This window comes from Bombina bombina, chromosome 5, assembly GCF_027579735.1.
Source record: "Bombina bombina isolate aBomBom1 chromosome 5, aBomBom1.pri, whole genome shotgun sequence".
Lineage (NCBI taxonomy): Eukaryota > Metazoa > Chordata > Amphibia > Anura > Bombinatoridae > Bombina > Bombina bombina.
In genome coordinates this window covers 1,021,437,863-1,021,455,606 of record NC_069503.1, presented here as the reverse complement: position 1 = coordinate 1,021,455,606, position 17,744 = coordinate 1,021,437,863, and positions in this window count along the sequence as shown.

The following is a 17,744-nucleotide window of genomic DNA, read 5'->3' as shown; positions in this document are numbered from 1 at the left end:
AGAAAGTATTCTAAACAAAAAAGAATACCAATATATACACATTAAATTCCCCAAAACTGCCAATTTCTATGTACTTCCCAAGATCCATAAAGATCTAAAAAACCCTCCAGGGAGACCGATCGTGTCTGGGGTCAATTCACATACTAGCAATTTGTCAGCCTATATAGATACATTTTTGCAAACATATGTTAAAAATACAAAATCATATTTAAAAGACACGATTAGTATATTGAATGATCTGGAAAATATTAAATGGAACAAAGACTGGCTATTAGTAACTGGAGATGTAACATCTCTCTATACCATTATAGATAAGGAATTAGGCATTACTTCAGTGCAAAACATTTTAAGAGAAGATACTACCCTTGACCCCAAACAATTACACTTCATCCTGGAGGGGATCAGGATTATTCTTGAGACCAACTTTTTTTGGTTCAATAAAGACTATTATCTTCAGATCAGTGGAACGGCGATGGGCACCAGATTTGCGCCCAGTTATGCCAATTTATACATGGCTAATTGGGAAAATCTTTACATCCACAATTCCCCCTGGGCGCAATATCTGGTGGCCTATCGTCGTTACATAGATGACCTGTTCCTGATTTGGTCAGGAACAGAGCACCAATTGGACGAATTTAAAAAATATCTGGCAAACAATAATTTTAACATAGCATTAACATGGACCCATAGTAACACTAGGGTAGAATTTCTTGATCTAGAAATCTATATAGAAGACAACACATTAAAAACTAAAAACTTTTTTAAGAGTATTGATGTGAATAACTATATTAGTCTTAATAGTTGCCACCAGAAACATTGGTTGAATAATATACCAAAGGGGCAATTTGTTCGTTTAAGACGCAACTGTAGGGATAAGAACGTTTTCCAAACCCAAGCTAAAATATTAAAAGAGAGATTTGAAGAAAAAAACTATCCTAAGGACTTCTTAGAGGAGAAAATAGAGGAAGTTGCAAGATTAGATAGGAACGAGTTATTACAGTACAAACAGAAAAATAAAGGGACACCGATAATGAATAACACCAAAACAGCAAGTAGACTTATTCTACAACACAGCACCCAAAGTAGGGAAGTCAGAGATATTATACAGAAGCATTGGGGTATTCTATTCAGAGACCCAAGTCTGTTGGAAATTATAGAGGATAGACCAAATATAATTTTTAAAAAGGTACCTAATTTAAAATTACAACTCTCACATAATATAACAAAAGTGGAAAAAATAAGTTCAAATAACAACTGGTTATCCTCTCCCCAAGCGGGCTTTAGAAGATGCCAGTTTTGCAGTGCCTGCAAGAAAATGAAAAAAGGATTGAGAGTTTGTAACAAATTTCACTCTGCTGATGGCAATAAAACTTATGATATCAATCAGTTCATTACATGTAATAGTAAGAACGTAATATACTTATTACGGTGTTCGTGTAATTTAATTTACATTGGCCGCACTTCCAGGCTTCTGAAAACCAGACTTAATGAGCATATTTACAACATAGAAAAAGGTTTTCAAAAACATTCACTATCAGCACATTTTAATAGAAAACATAATAGGAGGATAGAAGATCTTGACTTTCTAGGTATCAGGAAGATAGAGTATAGTTGGAGAGGAGGAGATGTACAGAACCAATTGGGTCGTCTTGAGATGAAATGGATCCACATTATGGATAGTTTCATACCGAACGGCCTTAACAAAGATTTTGAGTTACATCATTTCTTATAAAGATATAACTCAGTTACCATTCTTGTGAAATCATATCACTAACTCAAGACATCTCTATTCATCTGTTTATAGGTAGATTTAAAATAATCACAAAAGTTAAAGAACCACTGATATCATGAGAAATTCTGTGTCTCAAAGTATAATGGATAATGTTTAATGAAACCTGAGAATGTTATCAAAGATTATTGTGTGTAGGAGATTATCCACGTATATATATCATGACGATACTTCTTAAATGATAAGACCGGGTTGGATAAATATAAGCATGTATATTCCTGTTAGGGGTATGGAATATTGTAATAGCGGTGAACGATAATTGTGACTTAAGTTGATGTGTTATACAATAACCCATAAAAGAATTAACCGAGATGCTATGTAACAAACATGTTGGCAGTTGTCGCCTTATTAAGATAGGCTCTGGACGTTTTTAAATGAAGATATGTGTAAACCAATATTTTCCTTAACATGTGCATATATATATATTGTCTAGAGTTTTTGTGTTGAAATATCGGCAGTCCAAAGAAAATTAATCATGATTATGCCCACTTCCAAAATGGAGGACTAAATACCGGATATCCGGCTTAAACCTAAAACATTCAAATAGGACTTTCAGACATGCGCACACCATTCCTTGAAAAAGCTCTTTTGCGAAACGTACGTCGGATACATTGTTTTTTATTCTTTGGCGTCCTTCCAAGAATCTGCACACCAGTGAGGAGAGCAACATATGCTGGACTCTTAAGGGGGAGGTTGTGTGGTTAAGTTTCTGCACTCCTTACCACGGTCTCTAGCATTGTGTATAAGCTCAATTTGAGCAATTACTTGATTGTATTGCCAATCCGATTGTATTTGGTGGTCTCTGCAGCTCTTGTGGCGCTTTTTATACTTATATTTTAATAAATCCATTTTATTCAAATATCCGGTTCAAGCAACTGTTTACCCAACAGTATAACATTGGGTGTGCGCATAAACCTGAGCTTGGCTATAGCTCCATCCCATGTGAGTAAGCACTTGTACACACGCATTCTACATTTGAAAAGGTTACAGAATTACGCTATGTGGCATTTCTTTCTTTCTTTTCATATGAGGATCAAAAGAAAATAGAAGCGTGAAGATTGTAGAACAGCAGACTTATTTAACACATTCTGTGGATCAAGGGGTAGCTTTATTAAACCCCGGGTGGACATGTTTCACTAAATGCAGACAGCATACCCTGTCGGCATTTCACATTGCACAAGCATTTTTGGTGAAATGCTTGTGCAATGCTGCCCCCTGCACATTCATGGCCCATCGGCTGCTAGCAGGGGGTGTCAATCATCTCGATCATATCTGATCAGGATAATTGCAGTCCGCCACATCAGAGGTGGCGGATGAGTTAAGGAGCAGTGGTCTTACGACCGCTGCTTCTTAACTTATGTTTCCGGCAAGCTGGAAACATCGGGTGGAGCAAGCAGAGTCCGCTGCTTGATAAATCTCCCCCCTAGTCTTTACTGTAGTAACTGACAGCAGATATTTCATAGTACATTTGATATATTGTATTAACTAAGAACATATTAAAATTGAAACGCATCCATGTGCATTCCTATTTTGGCTGGAATGTCCCTTTAACGTTTAAATTTTATTGCTGCAAAAGCAAATTAAATAGTATGGGATAATTCAGATTGTTTTGAGTGTCATAAAAAATTATAGGGACATTAAATAATAAAAAAATGCTAGATATAATGATGTATTTTAATTATATTATTTGTTTAAAAAGAGAAAATAATAATTATTTAGTATATATAAAGAACCTTCCTTTCTATAAAGAAATGGGTGGTGCCATGTCGAAACTTAGATTTCCCTTAGTTAATCTCTGCTGCTGAGGACACTTAGGGACAGATAAAGTGTGCAAACAATGGCTGAATGAAATGTTAAAGTAACCATTTAACATGGTTTAAAATCCTTTACTCATTCTTATATACCACACAGCCATTGTTTGTACCGTATATACCCCACACTATTGTCATAATAGCTAAATTAAACTTTTTCAAAATGTACCCATTACTAGACATAAGTAAACATGTTATATTAAAATTATAAAGTGTTTAACATCCCTTTAAGTGTTTGATAAAAAAAAAATCTATTGTAATGATGAGCTTGAGAACAACTGTTACTAATGGAGATTTTTTATGGCATTAAAAGAAAAAAAAATTGTACACCTGTGGGCATTATACGTTACTCTGTCCAGAAAGAGACCTCTAGTGGATAAAAAAAGGTAAATATGCTTGTTCCTTTTGCTAGAACCATAGTACTGAGGCTACAGGGAAGACTTCTAGCATTATAAAATAAAAATAAATAATACAAAGCAGTAGTACAAGTCAATACTAAAAGATGCCAAGAAAGGGCTGGGAGAACAGGTAATCAATTAATGTAATTAATAAATAATAATTTATTTTATTCACATTAATAAGAGTATACACCAGGTGTAAACTTTCAAACCAGACTGAATATTTAGCATTTCAATCTCTACTCAAACTGGAAAGTTGTTTAAAATTGCATGCCCTATCTGAATCATGCAAGTTTAATACTAGATGAATGATAACACTTAACTTTTTTTTAAATCTATTTTGAATTGCTTTCCAAAAATTTCACAAGAGCCAAAGCAAGTTACCTAGTTAACGTATAGTGGTGGGTATAGGCTCTTTGGATGAACCTTTGTCAGAGTTAATTGATTTTCATTTAGAACCGTTGGTGCAAAATCAATGCTTCTATATAAGTTATACTGGCCATTTGTATTAATGTTTGAGAAATGTGGAGTGAAAGCGAGATTATAAATGGATTTGTATTGATGTTGTCTGTCTATGCACTTACATCTAGCATGCTAGACTTTGAAGGAAATGCAAAAAAGATTTTTTTTTAATGACTATGATTCTTGTCAATGTTGAGAACATTTTTATTAAAACATAGGTATTTTTCTTTGAGGAAAGTATTACATACAGAAATGTAGGACAGCTATGGAGGCTGTTTGCCCTTAAGTTTAAATTTGGTCATTGCAGATAATAAACCTCAACTGTCTAACAGTCTCATTACAATTTGTCAGCCTCTTTATTTATGATATAAACATTGCAGTGTGGTTCAAGAGAAGAAGTATTTTTTTTTTTTGTGAAGCTTTGATTTTATACATATTCAATATTGTCATGAGATGCAGGACATATGCAGGACACAGCAATGATGGTACAACCCTATTTTATTACAGAGCATAGAAACATACATCTAGTCAGGTTGGTTGTACTAACTAACTGCGACACAGACTACCGGACCTAAGCCCCGCCCCCAAACTAGTGACATCATATCCTGCTCTCATCACATCTTCCCCTTTTTCAAAGGCGAAGCATACATTTGAATATAACAAATAACAAGGTATACGAACAGAGTATACAACAACATTTTTTTCGAACAATATATAAACAAATAGGTTCAGAAAATATAAACACATAAATTACATCCTGACTTGGACATCGGGGTAGACTACCCTAGTCCACAGTGACCATGGGATTATTCTGCCCATACTTCCGGTCACTGTTCTAGCTAAAGTCAGTCCCTATATCGGGCCGGAAGTTTCACCACTCTTCCGCTTGATGTAACTTTGCATGAACTGTCCTCTGATACAGAAGATGGTGAATAAGAGTCCGCTGGAGGCAAAGATATATCCCCATTTGTGATCTTGCTGAGGGGAAGGCACCTCTCTTAGAACAGGGGATCCCACCTGCGGTGGAACTGAGGCATCCAGTTCCAGACTCTCAGGTACAGGCTGAAGTTGTCTTCGGTTACGGCGTGTAACCGTCCCTCCATCAGTAAGGACCACATAAGACCTTGGTTCTGGAGAGCGGCCAATTACCGTAGCAGGCGTCTTCCATTTCGTCTCATCATCCAGTTTAATTCTGACAGTTTGCCCCGCATTCAGTTCTTGTAAGGGCCTGACAGAATGTCTCCTGTCGTAGAAGAAACGATAACCCTTTTTGGCCTCTTCATCCCTCCTAAGGACTTTGTCCCGAGGAACAGAGCCAGGCGGCTTGAAGACACCCACTGAGGGTAAAGTGGTGCGAATATGGAGTCCTAGCATCAGCTATGCCGGGCTAAACCCGGTGGCTTGAATGGGCGTCGCCCTGTATGACAAGAGGGCTAGGTACGGCTCAGATTGCTTTAGAATTAATTTTGTTGTTTGAACTGCCCTTTCAGCCATTCCGTTGGCCTGCGGATAATGTGGACTTGATGTGGAATGTACAAAGTCATATACCCTGCTGAAAGCACTGAACTCTGTAGATGCGAACTGCATACCATTATCACTCACCAGCTCCATTGGAATGCCCCACCGGGCGAACAAGCTCTTCAGACGAATGATAACAGCTTGACTTGTGATATCATTCAGAGGTGCAATTTCCCAATACCTTGAATAGTAGTCGATCACAACAAGGAACTTTTTCCCATGCAGTTCACACAAATCAGCAGCTATTTTCTGCCACGGCCCCTCAGGCAGCGGAGTAGAAATCAAGGGCTCCCTTCTCTGAGTAGGCCGGCGTTCCCGGCAAAAGGCACATTTAGACACATGATTTGCAATGTTGGAGCTGATCCCAGGCCACCACACAGCTGTAGCTGCCCTTTCTCTGCACTTTGTAATGCCTAAGTGGCCATCGTGAATCCTGTTTAACATCTCCTTCCTCATGCTGACAGGAATTACGATGCGGTCTTGGAACAGCACCAACCCCTCCAGCTCCGTGAGCTGCAACCTCTCTGGCTGGTAAGAACTTAAAGACATCCAGGCTGCCGGCTCTCGGGCTAGCCTTCTTTTATGTACTTTATAACCTCTTGCAGATCTGTGTCCAAGTATGTCTCTTTCTTTATTTCCTCCAGTTTCCTTGAAGAAATGGACTTAGAGGCCAGAACTGAATCAACATACACTTTCACATCAGATTCGGTGGAGAATTCTTCAGCAGCAGCCAGTGGGATCCTGGATAGTGTATCCGCCACAACCAGTTGTTTCCCCGGGACATGCACTGCCTGAACATTGAACCTGAGCAGTCTCATTAAAAGTCTCTGGCATCTTAAGGGTGTTTTGTCGATATCATAAGAGTTGATTAGAGGGACTAGCGGTTTGTGGTCAGTCTCCAGACTAAATCTCTCTCTCTTCACTGCCTCATTCAACCTTTTTAGGTCCACACAGATGCGCACTTTTCCGTTTTTCTTTGCAATAGGAACAATGGGGGCACACCAATCAGTCGCTTCAACAACCTCTTCAATAACCTCCATAGACTTCATGCGCATAAGCTCCTTCTCCACTTGAGGCATGAGCGGGAACGGAATTCTACGGTGAGTAGAAATACTGTATGGGACTGCGTCACTTTTAAGCACTATACGGACTGGTATGCAATTCAGTAGGCCCAATTCGCCAAACATATCTTCAGAGATCTCATTCACTCTGGCCACGAGGCCCAAGTCACAGACTGCTTTTTTGCTCAATAAATTGCTAACACACTGACCTCAAATCACATGCACCCACATAGTGAACTTTCTTTGCTTGTACTCACAGCTGGCAAGAAATTTCCCTGCACAATCGATGCAGCCACCAGGACTATGGACATTTGTAGTAACCTTCGCCAGCTGGGGCTGTCGAGGCAGTTTCATAAATGCAGCAAAAGACATTACAGTGATATCTGCTCCTGTGTCAATCTTAAAATCAACTTTGGCTCCCATTACAGTAAAAGTAACCTTCCAATCTTCCTCTGAGCATGGCCATTCCACAACAGACCCCACAAAAGACACTTCCTGACCCTCCTGGTCACTGTCCACCTGCATCTCCTTAATGTATTCAGTTTTACACACCACTTCAAAATGGCCCATTCTGTTACATTTTCTGCATCTTTTATCTCTGGCCGGGCATATAACACTCTGATCATGGGCACGGTAGCACCGTGTGCATCGGGCATGCTGCGCCCATCCACTTCTAGGTCTATCCGTTACTTTAGATCTACCGCTCACACTGTGCCTTTCACTAGCAGTTTTCCTGAACTGTTGCACTTCATCCACAATACTCTCAGACCTCAGGTCAGCACTTTGCTTTTTCATCAGTTCACTCTGGCGGGCCATCCTAATAGCCCCATCCAATGTTAAATCAGGCTCTAACTGCAGCTTCAGTGAGACTTCAGCATCTGCAATTCCATTAACTATTCTGTCTCTGATTTGCTCTTCTTTAGCAACACCAAACTCACAGAATTCAGTTAGTTCATACAGGCTGCGCACAAATGACTCCACAGATTCTCCCACACGCTGATTACGTTTGTGAAAACAAGCTCTCTCATGAATCACATTTCTTTTGGGCACAAAGTGGGCACTGAGTTTATCCATAACTATATCAAAGATAAATTCTTCCCCTTCTTGGAAAATAAAAGCATTGAACACTGGCTCCACATCCTTCCCCATAGAGTATAAAAGAGAATTAACTTGTACTTCACCACTCTCCTTGTTCAGTTTGGAAGCAATCCTGAAGTGCTGAAACCGCTGACGCCATGTGGGCCAAGCTGCAGGCTGAGAGAAGTCAAAAGGCTCAGATGGGGTAAACTTTGACATCGTCATCGATCAGGAACAGAAGCGCAGGCCAGAACTTCTGACACCATGTCATGAGATGCAGGACATATGCAGGACACAGCAATGATGGTACAACTCTATTTTATTACAGAGCATAGAAACATACATCTAGTCAGGTTGATTGTACTTACTAACTGCGACACAGACTACCGGACCTAAGCCCTGCCCCCAATTTAGTGACATCACATCCTGCTCTTATCAAAAATATCTTCTTATAGTCATTTTTTTAAATATGTTTTTTAGATATATTTAATTGGGAATGATATATTGTCTAATACAACAAAGGTTTTTTTTGGTTACACACACCACAAAAGGACTGTTTAATCTTAACACACATATTGTGGGAGTGCTACCAAAGTGACCAAAACAATTACAAAACAACAAACAATATGCTTCTGTCTGCCAAATATACTTACAAAGCTTCTAATAAGATTGGGATAAACATCTCACAATAATATGAGCTTATATTTGTGCTGCAAAAACAAATATACTTCTATCTGCTAAATATACTTACATAGTTCAAATAAAATTGGGATTAACATCTCGCAATAATATTGACTTATATTTATGCTGCAAAAAATGTTTTGCTTTAAAAAATGCCTATTAATGAAATAGGATCTTAGTCACCACAATATGATCATATTCTGCTAAGCCAGTCACCACTTACATGGTGTCCGATAAAGACTGGTCCTACACTAACCAGTTTCCACACTGCAGCAAGTCATGTCTACACAGTGTGAAGCTTTCTAGCTTATTAGGTATATTTATCTGGAACACACCTGGGCTAACACTAGGCCCCTGAAGATCTCCCTACCTTGTCTTCACCACTCCTGGTATCACCGATCCGTCCAGAAGAGGGTCGGAAGTCTTCATCCTATCCGGCAAGAAGAGCTCCTCCAGAGGGTCCAAAGTCTTCATCCTATCCGGGCAGAAGAGGAGATCTGGACCGGCAAACATCTTCATCAAAGCGGCATCTTCTATCTTCTTTCATCCGGCGCGAAGCGGGACCATCTTCAAGCAGCCGACGCGGAGCCATCCTTCTTCACCGACGGACTAACGACGAATGAATGTTCCTTTAAGGGACGTCATCCAAGATGGCGTCCCTCGAATTCTATTCTAGGATTCTATCAGCCAATCGGAATTAAGGTAGGAAAAATCTGATTGGCTGATTGAATCAGCCAATCAGATTCAAGTTCAATCCGATTGGCTGATTGGATCAGCCAATCAGATTGAGCTCGCATTCTATTGGCTGAATGGAACAACCAATAGAATGCAAGCTCAATCTGATTGGCTGATCCAATCAGCCAATCGGATTGAACTTGAATCTGGTAAGGTAAAAGAGCTTTACAATTTTTATTTTAGAATAGGGTAGGGCATTTTTTTTATTTTGGGGGGCTTTGTTATTTTTTTAGGGGGCTTAGAGTAGGTGTAATTAGTTTAAAATTCTTGTAATCTTTTTTTTATTTTTTGTAATTTAGTGGTTTTTTTTTGTAATTTAGTGTTTTTTTTTGTAATTTAGTTTAGTTGATATAATTGTAGGTAATTGTAGGTAGTTTATTTAATTAATGTATTGATAGTGTAGTGTTAGGTTTAATTGTAACTTAGGTTAGGATTTATTTTACAGGTAATTTTGTAATTATTTTAACTAGGTAACTATTAAATAGTTATTAACTATTTAATAGCTATTGTACCTGGTTAAAATAAATACAAAATTGCCTGTAAAATAAATATAAATCCTAAAATAGCTACAATATAATTATTATTTATATTGTAGCTATATTAGGATTTATTTTACAGGTAAGTATTTAGCTTTAAATAGGATTAATTTATTGAATAAGATTTATTTTATTTCGTTAGATAAAAATTATATTTAACTAAGGGGGTGTTAGGGTTAGACTTAGCTTTAGGGGTTAATACATTTATTAGAGTAGCAGCGAGGTCCGGTCGGCAGATTAGGGGTAATAATTGTAGGTAGGTAGCGGCGACGTTGGGGGGGGCAGATTAGGGGTTAATAAATATTATGTAGGTGTCAGCAGTGTTAGGGGCAGCAGATTAGGGGTACATAAGGATAATGTAGGTGGCGGCGGTGTGCGGTCGGCAGATTAGGGGTTAAAAACATTTAATAGAGTGGCGGTTTAGTGGTACATAGGTAGTTTATGGGTGTTAGTGTACTTTAGAGCACAGTAGTTAAGAGCTATATGAACCGGCGTTAGCCCATAAAGCTCTTAACTCCTTGCTTTTCTCTGAGGCTGGAGTCTTGTTGTTAGATTTCTAACGCTCACTTCAGCCAAGACTCTAAATACCAGCGTTAGAAAGATCCCATTGAAAAGATAGGATACGCAAATGGCATAGGGGGATCTGCGGTATGGAAAAGTCGCGGCTGGAAAGTGAGCGTTAGACCCTTTCATGACTGACTCTAAATACCAGCGGGCAGTACAAACCAGCGTTAGGACCCCCTAATGCTGGTTTGGACGGCTAACGCAGAACTCTAAATCTAGGCGTATGTAAACTTTATCAATACTTGATCATGTCATTCAGGAATTGATTGGGGGTTGCCAATGTGTGGCTTGGAGGGTACCAAACTTAGCTAATTCTTTTTTTCTTTTCATCATGCTTCCTAATGTTAAAGGGACACTCAAGTCAAATTTAGACTTTCATGATTTAGATAGAGCCTGCAATTTTAAACAATTTTCCAATTTACCTACATTAACAAAATGTGCACAGTCTTTTTATATTTACACTTTTTGAGTGACCAGCTCCTACTGATTGGCTGATGGCTGTCACATGGTACAGGGGGAGTGGAAATGGACATAACTTTGAAATTTCTCAGAAACAAATCTACTACTCATTTGCAGTACAGACTAAGGGCTATTGCATTGTCTTGTTATCATGCATTTGTTGATTAGGCAAATCTAGTGTATTTACTGGTCCTTTTAATAACAAATTGACATAGTAAAGCTAAATGTTAAGAATGTCAAATGTAAAAATTTTGTAGTTATTTTGTTTGAGTGGAGAATTTGAAATCACGTCTTAGGAGCTGTGTACAGGAGTTAGATCAATTGTAATTGTAAATATGTAATACATGAGTGCAACATAAATCAATTCTTCAATACATTTGCATTTTTTCCATTTGTGGCAAGAATAGTTTTTCATTTAAAGGAGTCCAGCAGATATTAAAGGGACACTAGACACTTTGTAATTGCAAGACATTTCTCTTGTGTTGCTATAGCATAACATATTAGCCAAGTGTTAAAAATTTTAAAACAAATTAACATCCTTTTTAATGCAATAATATTTCAATAGCCAAAGTACACCCACCATTTTGCCTAATTTGGGGGAGCCAATCTGGGCTTTAGTCCACAGACAACAAGGCTAGCTACTGAGATAAAGTTAGTAAAAAAGTGTATTGCTTTACAGTTGGTATCTGATAAAGCCAATTAGAGATAAGTATGAAGCATGGTTAGGCTTGATAAGTCAGTAGGGTGAATTTAAAGTTCTGAGAATTAGAAATTGCTACATTTTCAGAACCAAATTACATAAAAATGGGGCAAAATAAACCATGAAATATTCTGAAAAGTTGTTTCCTTATGCATAACTAAACATTTTTTTCTTTATGAATTTTTATTAAGGACAAAAGGGACAGTTATACAAACAGCAAGAAATACTAGCTTTACATCAAATATTCCCTTCATATTTAGTAAACAAAAAAAAAGCATAGAGAGTTACAATTGTCCTTACATTTTCTCCCCACTGTAATATTATGCTAAAGGTCACTCTTGGACTGAAGAAGCTGTTATACTGTGGGGTTACTTAACTTTGATGCGGGGTGCATGTATAACATCATTCACATTTGTATCCTAGATAAAAAATAAAGCAATATTATTAATGAAAAGGAGATTTGTTCTCTCCCTTCCTTGCCTAGGGGGGGATGCAATAGCCAAAACTGAGTATTATTATTTTTTATTTATAAAGCGCCAACAGATTCCGCAGCGCTGCCCATGGGTACAAGGATAAAAGTACAATGGAGAAACAATACAATAAGAGACAACATTTTACAGACAAATACAGGGGGAATTGAGGGCCCTATTCCCATGGGAACTTACAATCTAGATGGGTAGGAGGATGGGAAACAGGAGGTGGGGACTGCAAAGTTGAGAATGATATTAGTGAGGAGATAGATGAGGCCAACTGTTAGGTTAGTGAAGTTAGTTTGTTAATGAGTCGGGTGATAAGCTTCCCTGAACAAAAAGGTCTATAGGGAATGTTTAAAGGAGGAGTGGTAAGGGGAAAGTCTGACAGCTCAAGGAAGTGCGTTCCACGGTGCCGCACGAGAGAAGTCCTGTAATCTAGCATGAGAGAAGGTGATGGTAGAGAACGCAAGAAGCAGGTCATTGTTGGATTTTAGAGGGTGGGCTGGAGTATAATTGTTGATGAATGAGGACAGGTAGGGTGGGGCAGCATTGGTGAGGGCTTTGTAGGTCAGGGTGAGAATTTTGAATTTAATTCTGCTATGAATAGAGAGCCATTGAAGGGACTCACAGAGAGGTGCAGCAGAAACAGAGCGTCGAGAGAGGTGGATTAGCCTTGCAGATGCATTTAGGATGGATTGAAGGGGAGAGAGGGAGGCCATATAGTAAGTAGTCAAGTCGGGAAATTACCAGGGAGTGGATTAGCTGTTTAGAAGTTTCAGCACTCAGAAACGGACAAATTTTGGAGATATTCCGTAGTTGGTTGTGGCAGGGTGAAGAGAGCAATTGGATGTGGGGAATGAAGGACAGATTTGAGTACACAATTCATGTTTTGAGATAGTACTGTGCAGGAAAAAGATAAAAAAATGGGGAACAACCTATAACAACTTTCAACCTACATAAATGTAGACAAACACAATACGGTGGCAAACCTACTAAGAGCTAGACTAGTCCAGGGTACATATTTTATAATAGCGACTAAATTAGATTGTAATATGAATATGCATTTGAAAAATATAGAATATTGCTTATATATCCTTGTCAACGATGCAATCCATTAGCCGGCTTGATAAGACTTAGACATCAGGGGGACTATATGGAGGATTTTAATTTGGGTAGTAGAATAAAGATGAGGTCATATTTTATCTTGAGTGAGAGACTGGAATATGTAAGCATGATCAGCACATGTCTGCAGCTCCGGCCGCAAGCTGCACGTCCATGGCGTGTATTATGAGAGGGCCCATGAAACTATTATGTAAGAGGACTTGTAATACAAATAGCCGATGCCCTACAGTGTGTTGCTATAATCCTAGTGGAGCTTAGCTTCCTTGGTTATCTGAAGACGTTCATAATTGTTATAGTGTTACTACCAATAAATTATGGGCATTGCAAATAATAAACTGGAAAAAATGCTTAGTGTAAAGCTCAGATAAATTTTAGTCAGTTATTATATGACCTCGTGGAAAAGTTGGCAATGTTATTTGCTGGATCTGTCAGCTTTATAAAGGAGCGTAAATGAAAATCTAAGCTATAACGATAAAAGATAAACTGTAACATATGACAATCAACTCTATTAACAGTCATTTACATCATAGCAATATTAAGATCCCTACATTAATAAATCTAAGCTGTAAAATAAACATATCAGTGGGTTTTTATATGCGCTGCAGTTCCAGTAATTGCAGATTTACTTTGAATAAGCCCCCAGGTGTTGCAAGGATAATTACTCTATTAGCGAGGTTAAGTAAATGTTTTTTTTGGTGTTGCAAAATTCCTAGGTTGTATTAAATGGAGGCATGTTGAGTATCTCCATTGCATGTTCCAGTAACCAGCCAGTTGGTAAAAAGTTCTGTGGTCCTCATTCCATGGGTAGCTATTGCCTTCAATCTCTTTCAGGAGTGTAGATTATTAACAGTTAGCATAGTAATCACAGAGGTGTTGAGTAACTCCGATTTACATGGCAAAGTCCCCTGAGTGGCCCCCTGGCATGTAGGGATCTGGGCCGTGAAGCCGCTTGATGTAGAACAGAAGCCCCAAGCCACTCATGGCGACAAAGACCCGGCTAGTCTCCGGCTTCTAGACATTACCATCCAGGGTAAGTGGTAATTCTGGGGAAGCCATGTGGTAAACTTTCCTGGCTTGTGCTTTGTCCGATTCAGTGTGCCAAATGCTGGTAATTGTCAGATGCTGTGAGATCGATAGCGGCTCAGGGGCAATGGTGGTGCCTCCATGAATCGCGGCTCCGATCCCACAGTTTTGTGAGGGGATCTGAAATGTGGAGACTCCATCTCCAAGTTAGGTAACCTGCATGCAGCTAGAAATTGGATCTGGAGAGTGGTCCTGTAATGCGGCTGAGTGTATATCCATGTTGCCGGGGTCTGAGGGCAACGCTCCTTCTGAACCGCTTGTCTTGACTGATATTGTACCCTTAATATTGAAGAGGTGGGTTAGGTTATCGTACTACGGAGCTCTTTCTATAAGAGAGCGCATAAGACCCTCAATTTTCTCCAGTTAACAATTAGGATAGTCATGTAGATTTATATTCCTCATGGTTGCCGCAAACAGTTTTTGTAGGGATAGTTCCTCCTTTTATTAGAGCAGGTTATGTGAAGTATACTGCAGTGGTCAGTTAGGGCTGAGTACCGAGGGGGAAAGCGTTACCTATTATGAGCAGCCGCTCTAGGCCTCTGACGTCCGATCCTAGGCTCAAGTGTCAAGAATACAGCTCAAAATGTAGTAATGGTCTTCCCACAGTGGAAAGCAGTGAGAAGATAATTATTTTAAAAGATTTTGCTGTAAAATGTCTCCAATAAATGGTGGATTATTAGTGACTCCTCTGGAGCTCATGGAAGTGCAACCATTCAGGATCAAGGTGTTTACTGTCCCTTTAAGACCAGTCAGTGGAGGCAATATGGAACAATATATAGATTAAAAAAAAGGTATTTTGAATATTCAATCTGCATACCTGTCACCCCAAGGATGTCAATAATAACTGGGATGATCATCCTTTTTATTAATAATAATTTATGGATTAACATTTGTGCTCTCTGACTTATATGAAATGTGTTTAGTTATTGATCTGTTTTTAACAGTTATGTAAATAAAATATTTTGTTTTGAATTATGAGAAGATTTATGATTATATTTTTATTACCAGTAATTCATTGTTTGTGATTTGCTAATGGTATGCCTTTTGTTCAGACATTTTAATTTCTGTTAGCCATACCTGTTCAGAGAAAAGATGCATACTATTAATGTGTCTAGGTATATGTGAATAGATGTGACATCATGATTAAAGTGTACATGAAATTGGTCTTTCTTTTGCTTTATTTGATGTTTTAGAACCTTCTTTTGTTTTTATTTTTTGTTTCAATAAAGCTTCGGATAGTATAAGATTGTTTGGAATTGAGGTTCGTTTTATGGATTGTGCAGATTTTAAGGAGAATTGAACTAGCGCACAGGTGAAATAATCAGCTGGTCGGTTTCCATGGTTTCTACCCACCCACCTGTCCTGATAGAATTCAGGTAGATTACTTACAATTTGAAAAAAACTAAAGAAAAAAAAAAACTTTTGTGTAGTGTACTTGCAAGCAGGTAACAGTTTAATACTGCTCTCTATGTGCCTGCCAAAGAAGTTTATACCGATCTCTTTACCCTGCCAGTTAAAGAACTGTGAAATACAGTAGAATTGTATAATCAACAAATGTATAGCAGAAAGGTAAAATGCAATAGCACTTATTATGATTTTAAAATGAGCATAGTTTTTTTTCTGATAAAGTAAAAATGTCTTTCATTTGCCCCCCAGTAGCATGTGACTTCCATCAACCAATCACAAAAAGGCATATTTCATATATACTGTAAACTCTTGCACAGGCTTTGTAGAGGAAAGTGTGCATATAAAATTTTGTGCACAATTTGATAACATAAGTAAACTGGAAAGATTTTTTATTAAAAGGACATGAAACGCAATTTTTTTCTTTCATGATTTAGATAGAGCACTGGTTTTCAAAGCTGTCCTCAGGTCTCCCCAACAGGCCAGGTTTTCCGGATTACCTTGGATGAGAGTAGGTAAAATAACCACGTTTACAAAGCAGATGATTAATTGAAGAGATTATATACTATTCTGTATGTGGCGGATATGAAGGAATTCATAATTAATAGCTGATTTTTCGATAAACAAATTTGAGGGCAACATATTAGGGTGAAATAAGTGTGCCTAGGGCAGCATAATACATAAATATAGCAGTGCTTAAGAAACCAGAGAGCTGAAATGATCACTGCATATAACAAAAAAAAAAAGATTTGGAAGAAAATAAAAAACTGCAACATCCTATGCCAATACACTCTAGTCAGATTACACATTGTAATAAACATGTCTTGAATAAATACAACAATATGACTAATTGCGAAATTATAGTTGTATTTTTAGAAAATCATTTAATCTAAATTAAATTGTAACGCAGTAATTATTATGTGAAAACAAGCAATGAAACATAATTGTTTATCTTGGGAAACATGACCTATCTAACAAACATTTTAAATTAGAATTGAAATAAAATAAAGTGCATATTGTAAAAGAAGCTTACAATGAAATAACCCACACAAATAAAAAAAAAAAAGGTTTTATTTTTCAGCACAGTAAAATAATTTTTTTTCCCAAAAATATTAAATATATTAACCCCACAATGTATGTAGTGATGATGATGACCATGGGGACACTTTTGGAGCTTATTGCAGACCCATTTGCTGGTAAATAGTGATGTCGCGAACCTTAAAATTTCGGTTCGTGAACGGCGGAATCGAACTTCCGCTACTGTTCGCGAACCGGCGAACTGCCATTGACTTCAATAGGCAGGGGAACTTTAAAACCCACAAGGACTCTTTCTTGCCACAATAGTGATGGAAAAGTTGTTTCAAGGGGACTAACACCTGGACTGTGGCATGCCGGATGGGGATCCATGGCAAAACTCTCACGGAAAATTACATAGTTGATGCAGAGTCTGGTTTTAATCCATAAAGGGCATAAATCACCTAACATTCCTAATTTTTTTTGAATAACGTGCTTTAAAACATCAGGTATGATGTAGTATCGATCAGCTATTAATCACACTATATGATGTGGGCCTGACACACAGGCCTGATGGAAAATGAAATTAGATTACACTAGCAAAATTATTTAAAAGTTTTTTTTTAAAATTTACAATAATGTTAAGCAGATATGAGTGGTGGCTGGCACAGCAATTTACCACAGTATATGCTGTGTGAGACTGACACACAGGCCTGATAGAAAATGAAATTAGATTACACAAACAAAATGATTTTAAAGTTTTTGTTTTTAAATTTACACTAATGATTGTTAAGCAGATATCAGTGGTGGCACAGAGCAATTAAGCACAGTCTATGCTGTGTGAGCCTGACACACAG